We start from the raw sequence: 22,047 nt of genomic DNA, 5'->3' as shown, positions 1-22,047 counted from the left end.
CCTGTGTTGGAACATTTAATGGAATTATGGACTAAGAAGAATTAAATTATAGGTACTGAAGGTAAAATTTCGGCTAAAACTCCTTTGTTTCAAAATAAGCTTTTTCCTTTTACACTTAATAATCAACTTTTGAAGTTGTGGGAACAGAAAGGAATTAAATTGGTAGAAGATTGTTATGAAGCAGGATATTATATTTTTGTTTCAAAGAATGAAAGAGAAATATCTTTGAATACTCTTTTTTCTTACTATCAAGTTAAAGAATTATTGTTGGATAATTCTGGACGTACGTTACGGCTGCCTAGGTGGTCTAAAATTGAAATTTTACTTACTGACAGTGGTAAGAAAGGATTTATACCTGAGATGATTGCTTTATTGTAGAATAAAATGCTCATCCCAGATGTTTATAAATCTAGATTAAAATGAAAAAAAGATTTGCCTATATCTATTTCTTAAGATGATTGAATGAATTTATGTGAGGATAGTTTGAATAAAATTGTGAATGTAAGGTTTATTATAATTTGCTACATCAGTTATATTTAGCTCCAGAGAAATTAAGGAAATACAAGTTTATTTCTTCTGATTTTTGATTTAGATGTCATAAAAAAGTTGGTTCTTTCTTACATACTACTTGGTTATGCGAGACGGTGATACCTTTTTGGTGTAGAATTAAGGAATTTTTAGAAGCTATTTTCAAATTTAAAATTTCACTGAATCTTTTGGTATTTTTATTGGGCTATATTAAAAAATTGAACTTGGTGTTAAAATTGAATAAATTTCAAACTGCTTTTTGTGATTAGCTTGAGCAGTGGCTCAGAAATATTTTGCAATTACTTAGAAAAATGAGACTAATTTAAGTATTCAACGATGGCATTTGGAAATGAGATATTATATTCCATTGGAAAAGATAACTTACAATTTACATATATGGAATATGTGTGGTTGAATCTTTAATTTTTTTCCCCACGCATTGGTGGTGGTGTCCCAAACCATGGCAGGTAACTGAAGAGTGTTATGTTAATTGATCTCCTAGCTTTCTTTTCAGGTAGTTAGAGGAGGGTTGGGAGGGTGGAATGGGTGAGGATAGGGGGGTGGGGGGTTGAAAAGGGTAAATATCTTTATTGTATTATGATTATTAAATATTTATTTTTTTTTTTTTAAAAGAGCAGCTGATTCCAACCCTGGTCACTGGGGTAAACGTGTAAACTCCTTACAGCCAGAACCAGATTCCAACCTGGTCACTGGGGTAAATGTACAAACTCCTTACAGACAAAACCAGATTCCAACCTGGTCACTGGGGTAATTGTACAAACTCCTTACAGACAGAACCAGATTCCAACCTGGTCACTGGGGTAAACGTATAAACTCCTTACAGACAGAACCAGATTCCAACCCTGGTCACTGGGTCAAATGTACAAACTCATTACAGACAGAACCAGATTCCAACCTGATCACTGGGGTAAACTTATAAACTCCTTACAGACAGAACCAGATTCCAACCCTGGTCACTGGGGTAAATGTACAAACTCATTACAGACAGAACCAGATTCCAACCCTGGTCACTGGGGTAAACGTATAAACTCCTTACAGTCAGAGTCAGATTCCAACCCTGGTTACTGGGGTAAAGGTATAAACTCCTTACAGTCAGAGCCAGATTCCAACCCTGGTCACTGGGGTAAACGTGTAAACTCCTTACAGACAGAACCAGATTCCAACCCAGGTCACTGGTGCAAATGTACAAACTCATTACAGACAGAGCCAGATTCCAACCCCGGTCACTGGGGTAAACGTATAAACTCCTTACAGACAGAACCAGATTGCAACCCTGGTCACTGGGGTAAACGTGCAAACTCTGTACAGACAGACAGAGTCAGATTCCAACCGTGTTGACTGGGGGAAAACATAGAAACTCCTTACAAAGAGAGCAGAATTCCAACCCATATCATTAGGGTAAATGTACAAACTCCTTAAAGATAGCTTTGGATTCATACCCGGATCACTGGGGAAACGTAAAAATTCCTTACAGACAGTGCCAAATTCCAACCAGGGTCACAGAAGAGATAATGTACAAACTCCTCACAGACAGCGCTGGTTTTAAATGCAGGTTACTGGGGGAAATGTACAAACTCTTAGAGACAGCGCCAGATTCCAACCCAGGCCATTGCGGGAAATGTACAAACTCTTACAGACAGTGCCAAATTCCAACCCAGGCCACTGCGGGAAATGTACAAACTCTCACAGACAGCGCCAGATTCCAACAAGGGTCACAGAGGGGATAACATACGAACTCCTTACAGACAGAGCTAGATCTAAACTGTATTCACTGGGGTAAACATACAAACATAATAACTCCTTACAGATAGTGCCATATTCCAACCTGGCTCACGGAGGGGATAACGTACAAACTCCTTACAGACATCGTCATCAGATTCCAAACCGGGTAACTGCAGGAAATGTACAAACTCTTACAGAGAGCACCAGATTCCAAGCTGGTCACTGGGGTAAATATATAAACTCCTTACAGACAGAACCAGATTCCAACCCTGGTCACTGGGGTCAACGTATCAACTCCTTACTGTCAGAGCCAGATTCCAACCCCGGTCACTGGGGTAAACGTATAAACTCCTTACAGACAGAACCAGATTGCAACCCTGGTCACTGGGGTAAACGTGCAAACTCTGTACAGACAGACAGAGTCAGATTCCAACCGTGTTTACTGGGGGAAAACATAGAAACTCCTTACAAAGAGAGCAGAATTCCAACCCATATCATTAGGGTAAATGTACAAACTCCTTAAAGATAGCTTTGGATTCATACCCGGATCACTGGGGAAACGTAAAAATTCCTTACAGACAGTGCCAAATTCCAACCAGGGTCACAGAAGAGATAATGTACAAACTCCTCACAGACAGCGCTGGTTTTAAATGCAGGTTACTGGGGGAAATGTACAAACTCTTAGAGACAGCGCCAGATTCCAACCCAGGCCATTGCGGGAAATGTACAAACTCTTACAGACAGTGCCAAATTCCAACCCAGGCCACTGCGGGAAATGTACAAACTCTCACAGACAGCGCCAGATTCCAACAAGGGTCACAGAGGGGATAACATACGAACTCCTTACAGACAGAACTAGATCTAAACTGTATTCACTGGGGTAAACATACAAACATAATAACTCCTTACAGATAGTGCCATATTCCAACCTGGCTCACGGAGGGGATAACGTACAAACTCCTTACAGACATCGTCATCAGATTCCAAACCGGGTAACTGCAGGAAATGTACAAACTCTTACAGAGAGCACCAGATTCCAAGCTGGTCACTGGGGTAAATATATAAACTCCTTACAGACAGAACCAGATTCCAACCCTGGTCACTGGGGTCAACGTATCAACTCCTTACTGTCAGAGCCAGATTCCAATGCTGGTCACTGGGGTAAACTTATAAATTCCTTACAGACAGAACCAGATTCCAACACGGGCCACTGCAGGAAATGTACAAACTCCTCACAGACATAGCCGGAGTCCAATCAGGGTTACTGGGAGAAATGTACAAACTCTTACAGACAGCGCCAGATTCCAATTCGGGTCACTGCGGGATATGTACAAATTCTCACAGACAACGCCAAATTCCAACCCGGGCCACTGCAGGAAATGTACAAACTCTTACAGATAGTGCCAGATTCCAATTTGGGTCACTGCGGGAAATGCACAAACTCTCACAGACAGCGCCAAATTCCAACCCGGGCCACTGCAGGAAATGTACAAACTCTTACAGATAGTGCCAGATTCCAAACCAGGCAACTGCGGGAAATGTACAAACTCTCACAGACAGCGCTAAATTCCAACCCTGGCCACTGCAGGAAATGTACAAACTCTTACAGATAGTGCCAGATTCCAAACCAGGCAACTGCGGGAAATGTACAAACTCTCACAGACAGCGCTAAATTCCAACCCTGGCCACTGCAGGAAATGTACAAACTCTTACAGACAGCGCCAGATTCCAACCCAGATCACTGCGGGAAATGTACAAACTCTTACAGACAGCACCAGATTCCAATTAGGGTCACTGCGGGATATGTACAAATTCTCACTGACAGCGCCAGATTCCAACCTGGATCACTGCGGGAAATATACAAACTGTTACAGACTTGTCAGATTCCAACCCGGCTCACTGCGGGAAATGTACAAACTCTTACAGACAGCGCCAGATTCCCACAGTGAGCCGGGTTGGAAATGTACAAACTCTTAGAGTGCGTCAGATTCCAACCCGGCTCACAGAGGGAATAACATACAAACTCCTTACAGACAGCGTCGTCAGATTCCAACCCGGGTCACTGCGGGATATGTACAAACTCTTACAGACAGAGCTGGATTCCAACCAGCTCAAAAACCCCTACTCCAGGCACTGCAAGGATTAGGTGTGGGTGGTGGTTACAAATCAGGGTGGGTGGTGTGGGGGGTGAAATACAAGGATAAGTACAGAATACACTGCAGCACAGGCCATTCTGCCCACAATGTTGTGCCAACTGGTAAAAATCAAATCCACAGGTTTTCAAATCTTTTCATTCCACTCATTCCTGTGCTCTGTGATTAGTAAAGCATTACTTAAGGTGGGATGCAAGTGGTCTAATCCTATCCCTCGTTCTCAACTAGAACCCTGTGTTTTCCTTTCATCCATGTGCCTGTCTAATAGTCTGAATGTCCCTATTGTACCAACCTCCACCACCACACCTGGCAATGCATTCCAGGCACCGACTACTCTGTGTTTAAAAAAATGTCTCCCCTAAGGACGGTGAATGGGTTCAGTGCCCAAGGGAGAGTGGTGCTAGCTTGCACACTGTGTAGCGTCACCCTGTTTCGATCGATTCACTGTCCGTTAAGGTGGCGGAAATAAAACCCGACAAGGATTTCCAAATGGGATCAGGCGGGCCCTGGAGGGAAAATAAAGTGCAGGGCCTGGAGAGGGTTGGGGCAGGGTGGGATGTCACCACGTAGAAGGTGAACACTCGTAGGGGAACTATAACATTCTGAGGGGCTGGGCACAACAAACGAGGATGTTTGCTCGAGAGGGCTATCAAGAGCTAAGGGGAGGGACTATTTTTACGAAAAAAGGCTGAATAGCATCCACACATGGTCATTGTGTCTAATTAATAATAATTAAAATCAATAAAAGTCCGCATGGTTAACGTAGCAGTCAGTGCAACTGATACACCGCTAGCAACCCAGGTTCGAATCCAGCACTGTAAGGATGATCTCCCTGTGTCTGTGTGGGTTTTCTCCGTGTGCTCTGCTTTCCTCCCACCATTTGAAGCGTACAGGGATTGTAGGTCAATTGGGCAGCATGGGCTCGCAGACCAAAGGGCCAGTCACTCAGCTGTATGTCTAAATTAAAATTTCCCAGAGGTTTGAATGATCAGTTGGATTTCTTTGGGAATGCACGTTCATGTGCTTATCTAAAGCCCATTTCCCACCGGCACCTGGTCCCAGGAATTAACTGGGAATTTACTGGGACAGGGTCCAGTGGAAAAGGAACACTGTCCGAATTCTGGCATCAAATGACGTAATTTCACGCCGGGGATTAACCGCCTTGACCCCTACTCATATCCCCGGCATTTGCTGATGCCGGTGGGCTGATAAAACCAGTGGAAAAGGGACAGCAGAAAGTTACCTGATCCCAGTGGAAGGTTGAACACTCCGATCCCCTGAATGTGTTCAGTGGAAAAGCAATTAGTGTCCCAGTTAAGGGCACAAACGGCTTTCTATCCTGGGACACTGCACAGCCAATTAACTGGGATGCCAGTGGGTTTAAGAGTCTTTGGAATGTCCCTTTTGTAGCTGCTGCCACCACCCCATCTCAGATTTCCAGCATCTGAATTTAATTTCTGAAATTAATTTTCCGAATCCTCTGTGTTCAGGAAGCAGTGGGCAGTGTTTTAATGCTACTTGCTGTCCAATAAGTTTTTGAATGCAAGGCACAAATAGAACAAAGAACACTACACAGGCCCTTCAGCCTTCGATGTTGTGCCGACCCATATATTTCTTAAAAAAAAGTACCAAGCCCTCCCTACCCCATAACCCTCTATTTTTCTTCCATCTATGTTGTCTAAGAGTCTTTAAAAAAACCCCTAATATTTCAGCCTCCACCATCATCCCAGGCACTCACAACTTTCTGCATACAAAAAAACATACCCCTGATGTCTCCCCTAAACTTCCCTCCCTTCACTTTGTACACGCGTTTTCTGATCCTGCCCTGGGAAACAGGTGCTCACTGTTCACCCTATCTATGCCCCTCATAATCTTGTAGACCTTTATCAGGTCTCCTTTCATCCTTCTACAGTCCACAGAGAAAAGTCCAAGCTCTGCCAACCTTGCCTCGTGTAACTTAATTTCCAACCCAGGTAACATCGTGGTAAATATTTCTCCCTCTGCACCCTCCCCATAGCTTCTACATCCTTCCTGTAAATGAAGCGACCAGAACTGAACACAAGGCTCCAAGTGTGGTCTCACCAGAGATTTGTAGAGTACAATGTGCTCGGGAAACTCAAGCAGCACCTAAGGGTAACTAACGTCTGTACCCAATGGAGAGTCCCAGGCCTGAAACATTGGCTCATCTTGACTTAGTATAAACGCTGCGTGACCTGCTGAGTTTCTGCAGACCGCACTCGACCCTAGCGTCTGCCAATTTTCTTCTTCAATGGGCTTCTTTGGGGAGCTTAGTCTCCCTGGTAACAACATCTGCACCAAACCCAGGAGACAGGAAAGGAGAAAAGGTACACCTGACCCCCACACCCCCAGAATGCCCCCTGCGTTCAATATATCCCTTGCACTCCTCCTCCTTCGCAAAACTGGTTTGCCAAAATACTGAACGACGAAAAAGCAGGAGAAAAATTCTGACTGGTCAATGCTTCCTTCCCCTAAAACCGTCCAGCTGACCAAACCTCATCCTTTAAAATAAAGGGGAAAAATAAATAAAGCCCCGTATTACTGTAGTGGCCTTGGTCCGGTCAGAGAAATAGCCTGGAAGTATAGTTGCCAAGGTAACATGCAGAACACAGCAGTAAAACTGTGCACAGCAAATGTCACGGAGAGCACAGATTTTTTTTTAATTTGGAGAAACAGCACCATAACAGGCTCTTCTGACCCACAACCCAATGCTGCCCAAATTCAGCCACGTGACTGATTAACCTACTAACCCCGTAGGAGTCGAACCCAGGTTGCAGGTGCGGGAATAGCGTTGTGCTGACTGTGAAGCCCACAATAATGACCAGTTGAGTTGAGAAGTAATCATCAACGCCCGGAGGCTCATCACTGCTCCAACATTCTGAAATGTGTTTCAACAAAAAAGGCGGCAGACGCTGGGGGTGGGGGTCGAGGGCAAGGCACAAAAGGCCTGGAGATACTCTGCAGGTCATGCAGCATCCAGAGAAAAGGTGACCAATATCCGTCAGGCCCCTGAATAAAAAGATGGTGGGGGAGGACAAGGGCAGGGAGAGGAGCAGGGGCTAACAGGTGGACCCTGTTATGGGAGGGTAGAAGAGATAAATAGCAGAGATGTGATAAGGGAGAGGGTCAAGGGCAGCTTACCAATAGAAGGGGGGGGGGGCTAGAGAAAAAGAGAAAGAAATATGGGAAAGAAAGAGGAGGGGGAGTGGTGAACAGAAATGGGAGAAATTCACATTAATGCCGTCTGGTAGTTGAGTTACAGGGAAAGGTTAAACAGGTTAGGACTTTATTCCTTGGGATGAAGCATGAGGGAAGATTTGATAGAGGTTTAAAATTATGAGGGGTATAGACAGAGTAAATGCAAATAGGCTCTTTCCACTTAGATTAGGAGAGATAAATACGAGAGGACATGGCTTTGGGGAAAAGGGGGTTTAGGTGGAACATCTTCACTCAAGAGAGTCTTGGGAGTGTGGAACGAGCTGCCATCTGATGCGGTAAATGCGGGTTCACTCTTAAGATTTTAAGAATAAATTGGTTAGATACATGGATGGGAGAGGTCTGGAGGGTTAGGGAATGGGTGCAGGGCAGTGGGACTAGCGGACTGATGTTTCAGCAGACTAGAAGGGCCGAATGGCCTGCTTCACGCTGTAGTTTTCTATGGTTGGAGACCACAAAGTGGAACACAAGATGTTGTTCCTCTGACTTGCAGGTGGCCTTGGCTTGGCATTTCATGAGGCCACAGGCAGCCACTTCAGCATGGGGTGTGGAATTGAAGTGAGTGGCCACAGGGAGGTCCTTGCTATTGCAGCGGATAGAGGGAAGGCACTCAGCTATCTCCCAGGTGGTGCCGGATAGAGTAGGCGGCCGCCGCGGATTCACAGGAGAAGCGTCACCTGGCTTGGAAGGACTCTGGGAGGAGGAGGAATGGGTGCAAGCGTAGCCCCTTCTTGTAACTTGTAACGTGCACAACTGGTCTGGCCAAGACACAAATACCATGGCAACTGCTGAATTTAAACCCTAATTGAGCCTGAGCATTTCTGAAACAAGCGAAGTATCAACATCAGTGTCCAGAAATTCTATAGGAAGCCACATCTGGCTAGCCTCAGGGGAAGGAAGGCCACCTGGGTCTGCCTTGTGTCTGCTTGACTCTCAGTTCTCTGGCACAGGCAACAAAGGCTGGCCTTGCTTTACGTCAGCAGAAGCAGTGGGGCCCAGCACACTCTTCACTACTTGATAAGATCACCATTAGTCCAGCTTCAAGCCCCGTCATCACTTTCCTCCTCCGCTCTCTCTCGCAGGTTATCAAAATTCCCCCCCCCCCCCGAGCACCCACACCGCTCGGTGCGTTTCAGACTTCTAAGGATGAAATTCCTCCCAACCAAGACAAGAACCTTCCACCACCCATTCCCCCCCCCTCAATTTTACCCTTCATTTTGATAGAGTGCCCCCACTCCATCCCCCCGGTGCCAGGTAACCAAGCCCTTGAAGGAGGCAGCTGCTATCACAAAAGGCCTCCGTCACCTTGGTCACAACCTCTGCTAGTTGCTTCCTTCATCTAGAAGAGTGGTTGTCAACCTTTCTCTTCCCTTAAGTAATCCCTCTGCCATCGGTACTCTGTGATTAGTAAGGGATTGCTTAAGGTGGGATGTGAGTGGGAAGGGAAGGTTGAGAATCACTGCTCTAGACCCGAATGTTACTGAAATATTTGGCTTGAGAAAAATTGTCATTGGCCCATTTCCTTTGGGGTTATGAAACCGAGCACATAATGAGTCAATCAGGTTCGATTAAAACAGTGGTTTTCAAACTTTGTCTTTCCACCCACATCAGCAACTCCTCACTAACCAGAGCACCAATGGCAGAGGGATTACTTAAAGTAGGATGTAAGTGGGAAGAAAAAGGTTGAGAACCACAATTACCTCACACCCATAACCCTCTATTTTCTTACACCCATGTGGTCCCTATTGTACCAGCCCCCACCATCACCACCATACATCCCAGGCACCCACTTCTGTGTAGAAAAACTTACCTCTGACATCTCCCCTCAACTTTCCTCCGCTCTCCTTAAACAGATGTCCTCTAATATTTCCTATTGTCACCCCAGGTAAAAAGATGGTGGCTGCCCATGCTATTGAAGCCCTTCATAAGTTTATATAGCTCTATTAAGTCACCTCTCATCCATAAGGCATGCTCTCCAATTCAGGCAACATCCTGGTAAATCTCTGCATCCTCACCAAAATATCTACACCCTTCCTGTAATGAGATGACCAGAACTGAACACAATTACATGTACTTATGCCCGTAATTGGGACCGATGAATCGATCGTATCTTGAAATGGACGGAAGTCGGAATTGTACCCGCGCGTACAAGTATTCGAGCAAACTTTTTAATAAATGTTGTATTTGACAAACTATAACAGGGATACAGGGCATACAAGAGCCAAAATGTGCGTACTTACCTTGTTAGTCCGTGTCCCTGGGTCCGCAGGCTTGGCACGGCTATCTTAAATCCTGTGCGCATACATGCATATTCGGTTGGCGCATGCGCGGTGGGTTGGCGTATTGGAGTTACAAGGTAAGTACGCACATTTTGGCTCTTACATGCCCTGTATCCCTGTTATAGTTTGCCAAATACAACAAACTGTGTAAATTTTATAATATATTTCACAAGTCGGGGAATACCTGCACTCCAACCGTGGTCTAAACAGATTTACAGAGCTGCAACATTTCCTCATGGCTCTTGAACTCAAATCTCCCAACTAATGAAGGCTAGGACACCACGCACCTTCTGAACCACCCTGTCAACTTGTGTGGCAACCTTGAGGGATCTACGGACTGGTACCCCATGATCTCTCTGATCCCCCACATGTTAACCAAGTACTCAAGTTGTGGTAGCTTAGACTTATTTATTGTCATGTTTTACATCTCGGTGAGGCTGGAGCCATCAAGAATTCTAGTGCTTTTGTGTATGACATTCAAGGGAAGCTTCCTTTCCACCTGTAAACAACCTCCCCTTGGCCTCAGAACCTCTGTTTTCATTCAGGTCACCTCACATTCTCCTAAAGAGCGTGGGGCTCAGCCTCTCAGCTTTCTCTGCGCTGCCCCAAATGCATTCTTTATTAAAGGTGGAGACCAAAATTGCAGGCAGTTATCTGGGTCCACGAAAGCAATGGAAATCGATGGAAGGTCAGGCAGTGGATGTGGTGCGCATGGATTTCAGTAAGGCCTTTTGACAGTGTTCCCCACGGTAGGCCCATTCAATGATGAGATCCAAGGAACTTTTGCTGCTTGGATTCGACGTTGGCTTGCTTGCCAACGGTCTTAGTAGGCCGAGCGTATTTTGCTTGGAGGTGATCTGTGGTGTTCTTCAGGGATCTGTTCCGAGACCTCTGCTCTTTGCGTTTTTTATAAATGACTCAAAGTGACAAGGTGGGACAGTAAGTTTCCTGACACTATGAAGGTTAGGGGTGTTCTGCTCTGGCCCCTCTTGGACTCTGCTCAAAGTTCCCTGTGAAGCCTTCAAGTTTTGGTTTCTTCTGTACTTCTCTCTGAGAAGAATCTGTTTTAATGTGAAGTGATGCATTTTGAAAAATCGACCTTGAGTGCAGAGTACATGGTTTAGGGCAGGATTCTTAACAGTGATAAGGAACAGAGAGAGATTGGGTCCCACAGATCCCTCAAGGTTGCCAAGCAAGGTTAAGAAGGTACATGTTATGTTGGCCTTGATTACTAGAGGAATTAATTTCAAGGTGAATTTATAGAGGTCTACAAGATCATGAGTGGACAGCAGCACCTTTTTAAATTTCGACATATAACATGGAGACAGGCCATTTTGGCCCATGAGCCCAATCACACCCAATTAGCCTACCACATTTCGAACGGTGGGAGGAAACTGGAGACTCCGGGGAAACCCCACACAGTCAGAGGGAGAACATACAATCTCCTCACAGAAAACCCGGGATTCAAACCCCCACCCCCCCCCCACCCCGGGTCCTGATCGCTGGCGCTGTAATGACGATGCGCTAATTGTGCCCGGAGAGAAATTAGAAAACCGCAAAGTGAAGAAAGGAAAGCTTGGGGGAAACATCAGGGGTAAGTTTTTTTTTCTTACTCAGAGTGGTGGGTGCTTGGAATGCATTGCCAGGAGTGGTAGTGAGGCTTGTACAATAGGGGGATCTAAAAGACTCTCAGATGCAAGATGTAACATGGATGCAAGAAAATAGAGGGTTATGGTTGTGATACAACCCACAGCACATTTCAAACGGTGGGAGGGAACCAGAGGCCCCTGGGAAAACCCATATAGACACGAGGAGAATGTACAAATTCCTTACAGACAGCGACGGATTCGAACCCCAATCGCCAGCGCTCCAACAGCTACATCAACCGTACCACCCAATCCAGCAGGCAATTCACAAGAGACTTCTTCCCTGAGAGTAGTGAAGCCCACTATCACAGAAAGTGGCCATTCTGGCTTCAGAGACGGTGCCAAGAAAGTTAACCAGGTTGATTCCAGCAAGGGTGGGGGGTTTAGATTGAGTAGCCTCAGTCTGTACTCATTGGAGGCTCGAAGGATGAAGAGGGATTTTTTGGGGATAATACGAGAAGATTTTCTTTCCCCAAAAAACATACTCAAGGCTCTTGCCGCCAATGCCAATGTCATATTAATGAATACATAGTAAAAATACAGCAGGAACTTCCCTGCTAATCTGTGCAATAGCATCACAGAACCTTTTACATCTGCCTTTGGTTTCAGGCGAAAGATGGCACTGTCTGACGGGAACGCTCACTCTTTGTAATCCACCGCCTGCCAACTTAAATGGTTGCGCCCAAATCTCAAGAGAGCGACTCAACTCCATGACCTACCGACAAGCACTGGAAATGTTCTAGCCATTTGCCACAGAACCCGCACAAAGAGTTGAGTGTCTTGTCATTGACATTTTCAAAACGGGCCAGGGTCATTGGGGAAAATAAACCAGCACTACGATCACCATGCTCAGCACAGATCAGCAGTTAACACAGGCCTTCTGCATGCAGAAGCAGGACTGCTCCTTTCATTATACACATTGTGATAAACAGGAATGTGCCCCTTTAAATACATGGCCTGGTTATACAATCCAAAAAGTTAGAACTAAAACGGGCCCAATGGAGTTCTCAGAGATTCAGGTCACAGGGAAGTAAAATAGGCTATTCAGCCCCTTGAGCCTACAATTAGATCAGGCTGACCTTAGAACATATCCCCTGACAATCCACCGCCCCCCCCACGAAGGTTAAAACAAGAAAATTTGTAGATGCTGGGGTCCAGTAGAATACAGAACTTGCAGGAGAAAATCAGCAGGTCACGCCACAACCATAGGAAGGTAAGAGTAACCTGGACCCTTCATCAGGAAGGAAAAAGGAGAAGCCTAAATAAAAAGGCCAGGGGGAGAGGAGGAGGGGGGAGCACAGGCTAACAGGTGAATACAGGCAGGAAAGAAGCTGGGAAGTGATCAGGGGTGATGGCAATGGGTAGGTAGCTCTCTGGCAGGAGGAGGAAGGGAAGAGGGTGGGGAGCAGGAAGGGAAGGAGAGGGTGGGGGGAAGGAGAGGGTGGGGAGCAGGAAAGGGGACAAGATGCCCCAACAGATTTTTATTGGATGTGGGAGAAATAGTGTTCCTCAGACCCCAACATCCCCCTTACATAACACAAGGAGCAGGGATAGAACATCCAACCAGTCTTGACTGCTTCAACATTCAATAAGGGCATGGCAGTTCTGTCCATAAAGTCAGGTCCCCCTCCACCTCCCCACCCGCCTCCCTCACCCTCAATTACCCTTACTGTAAACATTTATCTAACTTTAATTATATTTTACCAGGCAGCCCTTGCAGGGGTGGGCCAGCTTTTAATTTAGACACACAGCATGGTAACAGGTAACCTGCACCCGGCAGGATGTACTCCTGAGCCGAATTGGCCTGTTTCTGTGCTGTACGTCTAAATTAAAAGGTTGGCCAGCCCTGCTACTACTTCCTTGAGCAGAGAATTCCGCAGATTCGCTGCTCTCGGGGGAAGTCAGCGCCACCTCATCTTCCTCCTAAATCGACTGCCCAGGAATCCAAATGCCCAGTTTCAAGTTCACAAATGGAGTCCACTTCTCTTTTTCACAAAAAACATGAAAACACGACAACAATGAGTCACTGCCTTCAAATAAAGAACAGGGAGGGAGGGATATACACACTCACCCCGCCTCAAATATCCACACCCACCCCTCCCATATATCCACATCAACCCCGCCTCACATACACCCCCACCCCCTCACATACACCCCCACCCCCTCACATACACCCCCACCCCCTCACATACACCCCCACCCCCTCACATACACCCCCACCCCCTCACATACACCCCCACCCCCTCACATACACCCCCACCCCCTCACATACACCCCCACCCCCTCACATACACCCCCACCCCCTCACATACACCCCCACCCCCTCACATACACCCCCACCCCCTCACATACACCCCCACCCCCTCATACATACACCATTCCACTCACACATACACCCCAAATTTACACACCAAAACCCCTCATATACACCTACTCTCCATCATGTATACACACGCACCCCCTCACATATACTCACTCACCACTCCCACATACACACAGCCCCTTCACATAAACACAACCACCACCTCCCACATATACACCTTCATATATACACACCCACCGTCTCATAAACACACACCCACCCCCTCATAAATACACACCCAGCCCCCATTATAGACATACTCAAAGCCTTCATAAATACACAACCACCCACTTCCACATATACATAACCACGGACATGTGCACATCCACATCCGCACCCCCCAAACCTTCAACCAAATATACACACACACATATATACCCTATGCACAGACACACATTTGCACACCCTTATACCCCTCTACAGACATACATATTTGCACTTGTACCCCTATACAAACATACATCTCTATACACACACAAATATCCCCATCAGATACACATATTTGCATACACTGTACCCCAATACTGACACACACATCTACCCCGATACCCAGACATTTATGCACACACATCTACACCTGTACACACACACGTATGTAATGACATACACCTCTACACATACTTATAAACCGATACACACAAACATATGCACAAGCATATTCCCTATACACATGCATGCCTATATGCACACATATACCCCAATTCACATATATGCACACACATGTACACACACATATACCCCAGCACGCGCGCACCACCCCGCATGTGCATACCCCTGTCCGCGCACATCTACGCATGCCCCGACCCAGCCCCCTGTCCGCGCACATCTACGCATGCCCCGACCCAGCCCCCTGTCCGCGCACATCTACGCATGCCCCGACCCAGCCCCCTGTCCGCGCACATCTACGCATGCCCCGACCCAGCCCCCTGTCCGCGCACATCTACGCATGCCCCGACCCAGCCCCCTGTCCGCGCACATCTACGCATGCCCCGACCCAGCCCCCTGTCCGCGCACATCTACGCATGCCCCGACCCAGCCCCCTGTCCGCGCACATCTACGCATGCCCCGACCCAGCCCCCTGTCCGCGCACATCTACGCATGCCCCGACCCAGCCCCCTGTCCGCGCACATCTACGCATGCCCCGACCCAGCCCCCTGTCCGCGCACATCTACGCATGCCCCGACCCAGCCCCCTGTCCGCGCACATCTACGCATGCCCCGACCCAGCCCCCTGTCCGCGCACATCTACGCATGCCCCGACCCAGCCCCCTGTCCGCGCACATCTACGCATGCCCCGACCCAGCCCCCTGTCCGCGCACATCTACGCATGCCCCGACCCAGCCCCCTGTCCGCGCACATCTACGCATGCCCCAGCCCCCTGTCCCCCCGACCCAGCCCCCTGTCCGCGCACATCTACGCATGCCCCAGCCCCCTGTCCCCCCGACCCAGCCCCCTGTCCGCGCACATCTACGCATGCCCCAGCCCCCTGTCCCCCCGACCCAGCCCCCTGTCCGCGCACATCTACGCATGCCCCAGCCCCCTGTCCCCCCGACCCAGCCCCCTGTCCGCGCACATCTACGCATGCCCCAGCCCCCTGTCCCCCCGACCCAGCCCCCTGTCCGCGCACATCTACGCATGCCCCAGCCCCCTGTCCCCCCGACCCAGCCCCCTGTCCGCGCACATCTACGCATGCCCCAGCCCCCTGTCCCCCCGACCCAGCCCCCTGTCCGCGCACATCTACGCATGCCCCAGCCCCCTGTCCCCCCGACCCAGCCCCCTGTCCCCCCGACCCAGCCCCCTGTCCCCCCGACCCAGCCCCCTGTCCCCCCGACCCAGCCCCCTGTCCCCCCGACCCAGCCCCCTGTCCCCCCGACCCAGCCCCCTGTCCCCCCGACCCAGCCCCCTGTCCCCCCGACCCAGCCCCCTGTCCCCCCGACCCAGCCCCCTGTCCCCCCGACCCAGCCCCCTGTCCCCCCGACCCAGCCCCCTGTCCCCCCGACCCAGCCCCCTGTCCCCCCGACCCAGCCCCCTGTCCCCCCGACCCAGCCCCCTGTCCCCCCGACCCAGCCCCCTGTCCCCCCGACCCAGCCCCCTGTCCCCCCGACCCAGCCCCCTGTCCCCCCGACCCAGCCCCCTGTCCCCCCGACCCAGCCCCCTGTCCCCCCGACCCAGCCCCCTGTCCCCCCGACCCAGCCCCCTGTCCCCCCGACCCAGCCCCCTGTCCCCCCGACCCAGCCCCCTGTCCCCCCGACCCAGCCCCCTGTCCCCCCGACCCAGCCCCCTGTCCCCCCGACCCAGCCCCCTGTCCCCCCGACCCAGCCCCCTGTCCCCCCGACCCAGCCCCCTGTCCCCCCGACCCAGCCCCCTGTCCCCCCGACCCAGCCCCCTGTCCCCCCGACCCAGCCCCCTGTCCCCCCGACCCAGCCCCCTGTCCCCCCGACCCAGCCCCCTGTCCCCCCGACCCAGCCCCCTGTCCCCCCGACCCAGCCCCCTGTCCCAGCCCCCTGTCCCCCCGACCCAGCCCCCTGTCCCCCCGACCCAGCCCCCTGCCCCCCCGACCCAGCCGCCTGCCCCCCATAACCCAGCCGCCTGCCCCCCATAACCAAGCCGCCTGCCCCCCATAACCCAGCCGCCTGCCCCCCATAACCCAGCCGCCTGTCCCCCATAACCCACCCGCCTGTCCCCCATACGCACCCGCCTGTCCCCCATACGCACCCGCCTGTCCCCTATACACACGCACGTACCCCTATACACACACACGTACCCCTATGCACCCACGTACCCCTATATACACAGATATCCCCTATACACACACTCATACCACCCTATACACACACTCATATCACCCTATACACACACACATATGCCCCTAATCATACATATCCCCCTATACACACACACACACATCCTCCTATACACACACACATCCCCCTATACACATACACATCCCCCTATACACACACACACATCCCCCTATACACACACACACACACACACACATACACACATAGTGGGGGAGCATCATTTGCACAGCTCTCCCAGAGGCCAGTTGCAGAGAAGATCCCTTGAGCAGACAACCACACAAGATGCTGGATTTCCAAGGGCCAGCTGCCCGAAGGCTGGGCCCCGAAGGTAGGGGTAGGGGTCGGGAGGCGGAGGAAGACTGAGCGCACACCAACCTTGTGGAAGAAGTCGCGGGATTGCCTCCGGAGCAGCCGCAAGCGCAGGGGCCGGCCGCTGCCGCTCGGGCCACAAGCCGCGGGACTGCCCCTTTAAGGGCCAGACCCTCCCCCACTCAGCAGCCTGACCGCCCTGAGATCCCGGGGAGAGGAGGGAAAAAAAAAGGAGGGCTCCTCGCGGAGCCGCCGATTCCTCGGCAGATTCCCGACCCCGATCCCTCTTCCCCTCTCTCTCTGTAGATTGCAACAGGCGGCGGCACTGGACGCGATACCCCTCCCCCCCGGGCGATGCTGGAGGGGGGGCGCAAGCCCGGCTCCGCCGCGGCTCCTCCGGGGCTTCAGACAAAGAGACACTCGCCGCAGCGACACCGAGCTGGCCGGCCCGCGCCCCGCCCCCCTCCCTGCTCCCATTGGCCGCCGGGCGCTCGCCGGCGTCCGCGCCCTTCCATTGGCCCGCGCCCCGCGTCAGTCAACAGCGGACGCCGACGTGACGAACGTCAGAGCGTGCCGTAACGCACGCCGGACGATGGCCCATCACTCAAACGGGTTTAAAGATAAAGACATTTAAACAACTGGTCACATATTCACGGATTCAATCCGTTTAATGGTCTTATTTTAAATTTCCAGTGCATTTTAACCAGTCTTGCATAGATTAGGAAAATGGGATGGCAGATAAAAAGAATTGTAGGGTCATGCACTTTGGTACAAGTGGTAAAGGTTCCTTTGCATGGTTTTTAGACTGCAACATTGGGAAAATCACAGGGAAAAAATATTAATGTAATTATTGCCCTTGTGCTCGTTCACACTTGGCACTTTTTCAGACCGCAAGCACCTGAGTGCAACAGTCCCTGAGGATGACCGTCACCGAATCTTTCGGTACAGTTTACACTGCAGGCTTCCTCCAAAACGCCCTAGGATAAATCATGGTGCAGGAATTGACTCCAGATTCCTGCCCGTTCCTTTTGAGACTGCCTGTGTGTAGCGGCAAAATTCCTTGATTGGGTCTGCAGTCTAAAAAAACCGTAATTGTCACGTAATGCTACATGAAGAATGTAACAAATATCAAATTTTTAAACCTTGCTTACCGTAAGAAAGACAGAGAGTCGCCACTTTGTCCAGAGCCCCCTCACAGAAATGAGGCCCCAGCGAGGAGCAAACTCGCGACCCCCGGCTAATAGATGGGGAGAAAAATCAGAGGTGCAAAGGGACTTGAGAGTAGTGCGTAAAGCACTGGTTTTCAAATTTTTCTTTCCACTCACATTGTTATTATCGATTCGAAGACACGCTGTTGTGCTGTTGTCTGAGGAATCTCACAACAGAAACCTGTATGTGATGAAGTTTTAAGTGGAAGAGCCGTTGCACAGGTACAGTCCCGCGCTGTCTTTGCGAGTATCAAGTTCCTTGGAGTGCACTTGGAGGATAATCTCACCATCTCCCACCCTCCATCCTCATGACATTCTACAGAGGATGTATGAGAGTATCCTGTGCAACTGCATCACTTCCTGGTTTGGAAGCTGGACCTCCTAGGACAGCAAGACCCTGCAGAGGATAGTGAAATGAACAGAAAAGATCATTGGGGGCTCTCTTCCTACCATGAAGGACATCCACAACACTCATTATGAAGGACTCCACACACCCGTCATGTAAACAGTTCTCCCTGCTGCCATCTGGTAGGAGGTACTGTTGTACTCAGGTCCTTATGACCAGATTGGGCAAGTTTTTTTCCCCCAAGTCAACAGGTTCTTGAATTCCAAGAACATACATGGATAGTGTACCATGAACCTTTGCTGTATAATATTTCAATGTGTTTAACTATTCTAACTTCTATTTAAGTAAATTTGCTCCATGGTCCTGGAGAAGCGCTATCTCATCTTTACCATGAGAGCATGGTATGAATGACAAATAAAGGGTGACTTGACGAGAAGAGACCCTGATTCAGTGGCACAGACTACCATTGCAGCTGGAGACCTCTCTTGCTTCAGTGGATGACCAGGATGTTCAAGTGTCTCGTTATGCTCTTAACGTTTTGCAACATCTGCTGGGCCTGCCTTCATGACTGTTGGACCATTAGTCAGTCTCTTTCGCTCAATCTACTAGGGCCAGACCCGTCGACAAACCTTCACTTGGTTTAGCCCGTCTGCTGAGACGGTTTACCAGGGTGTGGCCGCTGTACATGCTACAGCTGAGTGTCAGGTGGGGACCAAAGGTGAGCAAGCTGCCCGAATCCCTCACTAATCACAAACACCTATGGCACAGGGATTACTTAAGGTGGTCTGTGACATTGCTCTAGACACAATTGTACTGAAATATTCTGCTTGAGAAAAATTGTCATTGGCCCATTTCCTTTACAGCTATGAAACCATGCCACTGACAAGTCATTTAGTTACGATTAAAACAGTGGTTTTCAAACTTTTTCTTTCTATTCACATACCACCTTAAGCAACCCCTTACTAATTACAGCATAGGGAATACTTAAAGCAGTATGTAAGAGGAAAAAAGTCAGAAAACCACTGGGTAGGGTACAAGAAACAGATGGCCAGACTATTATTTAGATGGGGAGAAAATTCAAAATTCAGGGACTTGGGAGTCCTTAGGCAGGACATGGTAAAAGTTGGCCTCCAGGTTGGGTCTGCGGTATGGGTCTGCGGTGAAGAAGGCAAATGTAATGTGTTAGCATACAAGAGCAGGGACGTAATGTTGAGACTCTATAGGGCACTGGTGGGACCTACTTACAATACCAGGTAGTTTTGGGCATCTTATTTGAGAAAGGATGTACTAACATTGGTGAAGGTTGAGAAGATTTACTAGAATGAAACCAGGAATGAAAGTGTTAGCATATGCAGCTCTTAGACTGCACTGGTTGGAGTACAGAAGGATGAGGGGGGGGGGTCTTTCATAGAGACATTTCGAATGCTGAAAGGCCCAGACAAAGGTGTGGAAAAGTTGTTTCCCAGGGTAGGGGAGTCTAGGACAAGAGGGCACAACTTCAGGATCAAAGGGCGTCAATTAGAAAAGAGATGCAGTGAAGTGCCTTCATTCCGAGGGTCCTGAGTCTGTGGAACTTGATGCCACAGGCAGCTGTGGGAGCAGATCATTGGGTCAGAGATTGCCAGGGATATGATTAGTCGAGTCATCAAGAGTTAGGGGAAGTGGGGCTGAGAATCAGCTCATGATTAAAGGGCAGGGCAAACCCGAGCCTACGGGCCGATGGACCTGCTTCTGCTCTTGTCTTGAGATTGATCAGCGTCTTCGATGACGATTCATGGCGGAGCCATTACCCGGCATGCCCCTCGCGTGCGAAACTGCTCTATTTCCCTCCCCCCCCACCGTTTTACTACTTCCCCGCCCCTTCCACCATCAGATCGGGGTGGGGTGGGGGCGACAGCCACTTACTTGCAGCGACCGTTTGGCCGTTCCGCGAGGTCTCGTCCTCAATTATGGGCAAGCAATGCGCACGCTCAGAGCGTGGCTATGACGGTGCCTGCTCAGAAGGCGAACGTCGGCGCGCGCGCAGCAAAGGCAGCTTCTCCTCCCCTCCCCTCCCCACATCCTCGTCCCTGCGAAATGGAGGCCGGAGGGTGCGTGGGAAGGTGGCCGTCAGGGGTGGGACCCGCGCGGGCGCGAGGCCAGCCGCGGCAGAGGAGGAATGAAGCACGCGCGTGTCGGGTTGCCGTGGGAACCGGCCGTCATCTTAGTGGAAGGTGACGGGGCGGAGGAGACGCGCATGCGCATGACGGGCCTCCACGTCGAGGCGCCGATCCCCACCGGCTTTGCTGCAATTAAAGGGAGGCGGTAAGTGAAGCGGTAAAAGATCACAAAGCTGGAGAAACTCAGCGGTATTTTTATTGTTCAAGTTGTGGTCCAGTCTTTTATAGATCAAATGTTAAAAGACATACCCTTTATCAAGGGATGGAAAATGTCGGCAGGCCTCCGAACAAAAGGGTGGGCGGGGCAAAGGCAGGAGGTGATGGGTGGAGAGAGGGAACGGCAGCAATCCAGGGGAAGAGGGGTGGCTAGGGTAGGGGAGCTGGGTGGGGGTCGACGTTAATGCCAGGCGGCCCAGACGGAAAATCGTACAATTTACGGGCGGTGCTGGTGGGGCGGAGTATCCGGCCGTGGGCGGGCACATGGGCGCAGGGGTGTGACACAGAACCGAAATGGTCGCCGAGGCGAATGGGGCAAAGCTTTGCCACATCCGCCTCTGTGATGGCCTTGCCGGCATTGGGAGAGGCTGGGCGGAGACTGGGAGATCGCTTCGCTGAGCGCCTGTGCTCCATCCGCCAGCGTGCCGGAGGCCTCCCAGTAGACAACCATTTCAGTTCTGTGTCACATTCACATACCTGTCGGTGGCCTTCTGTACTGTCCGACCGACAGCACCCTCAAATTGGAGGAGCACCACCGTCTGGGTTTTCTCCAGCCAGATGGTATTAACATCAACTTCTCCGGTTTCTGCTAACCTGCTCTCCTCTTTCCTCCTCCCCTTTTCCCTTTCCAATTCTCCTCCCTTCCTTCACCCAGCCATCCCTCCTCCCCTCGATTGCTGCTGTCCCCTCCCTCCCTTCTCCGCCTATCACCTCCTACCTTTTCAACCATCCCTCCCCACCCCCACTCTTTTGCTTGGATGCCTGCCGACATTTTTCCATACTTTGATGAAGGGCTGTAGCCTGAAACTTCAGTTATGTGTTTTTAACTTTGCTATATAAAGGGCTATTTGCCCTTTATTGGAAGACTACACAAAAGAGTCTGGAAAAACAACCAACTGAAAAACCTCACAAAGATAAGCCTATACAGAGCCATTGTCATACCCACACTCCTGTTCGGCTCTGAATCATGGGTCCTCTACCGGCACCACCTACGGCTCCTAGAACGCTTCCACCAGCGTTGTCTCCGCTCCATCCTCAACATCCATTGGAGCGCATACATC

General features: G+C 50.1%; 1 protein-coding gene across 5 annotated transcripts in view; it reads right to left on the bottom strand.

The window, feature by feature from the left end:
* The window catches only part of LOC138764586 (zinc finger and SCAN domain-containing protein 2-like), a 31,775-nt gene extending 10,193 nt beyond the window's left edge, over positions 1 to 21,582 (bottom strand). The window contains exons 1-3 of one of the 5 annotated variants that reach the window (XM_069940707.1): positions 21,464 to 21,582; positions 18,383 to 18,662; positions 18,209 to 18,294 (exon numbers count right to left, since the gene is read on the bottom strand). The gene's annotated coding sequence lies outside the window, so the exon portion shown is untranslated. The other 4 variants (XM_069940705.1, XM_069940706.1, XM_069940708.1 and 1 more) reach the window with 4 other exon arrangements.
* Positions 21,583 to 22,047: the final 465 nt, after the last annotated feature.

The sequence above is a fragment of the Narcine bancroftii genome, chromosome 5 (assembly GCF_036971445.1).
Source record: "Narcine bancroftii isolate sNarBan1 chromosome 5, sNarBan1.hap1, whole genome shotgun sequence".
NCBI classification, from domain to species: domain Eukaryota; kingdom Metazoa; phylum Chordata; class Chondrichthyes; order Torpediniformes; family Narcinidae; genus Narcine; species Narcine bancroftii.
This window is presented reverse-complemented; position numbering and strand designations above follow the sequence as displayed.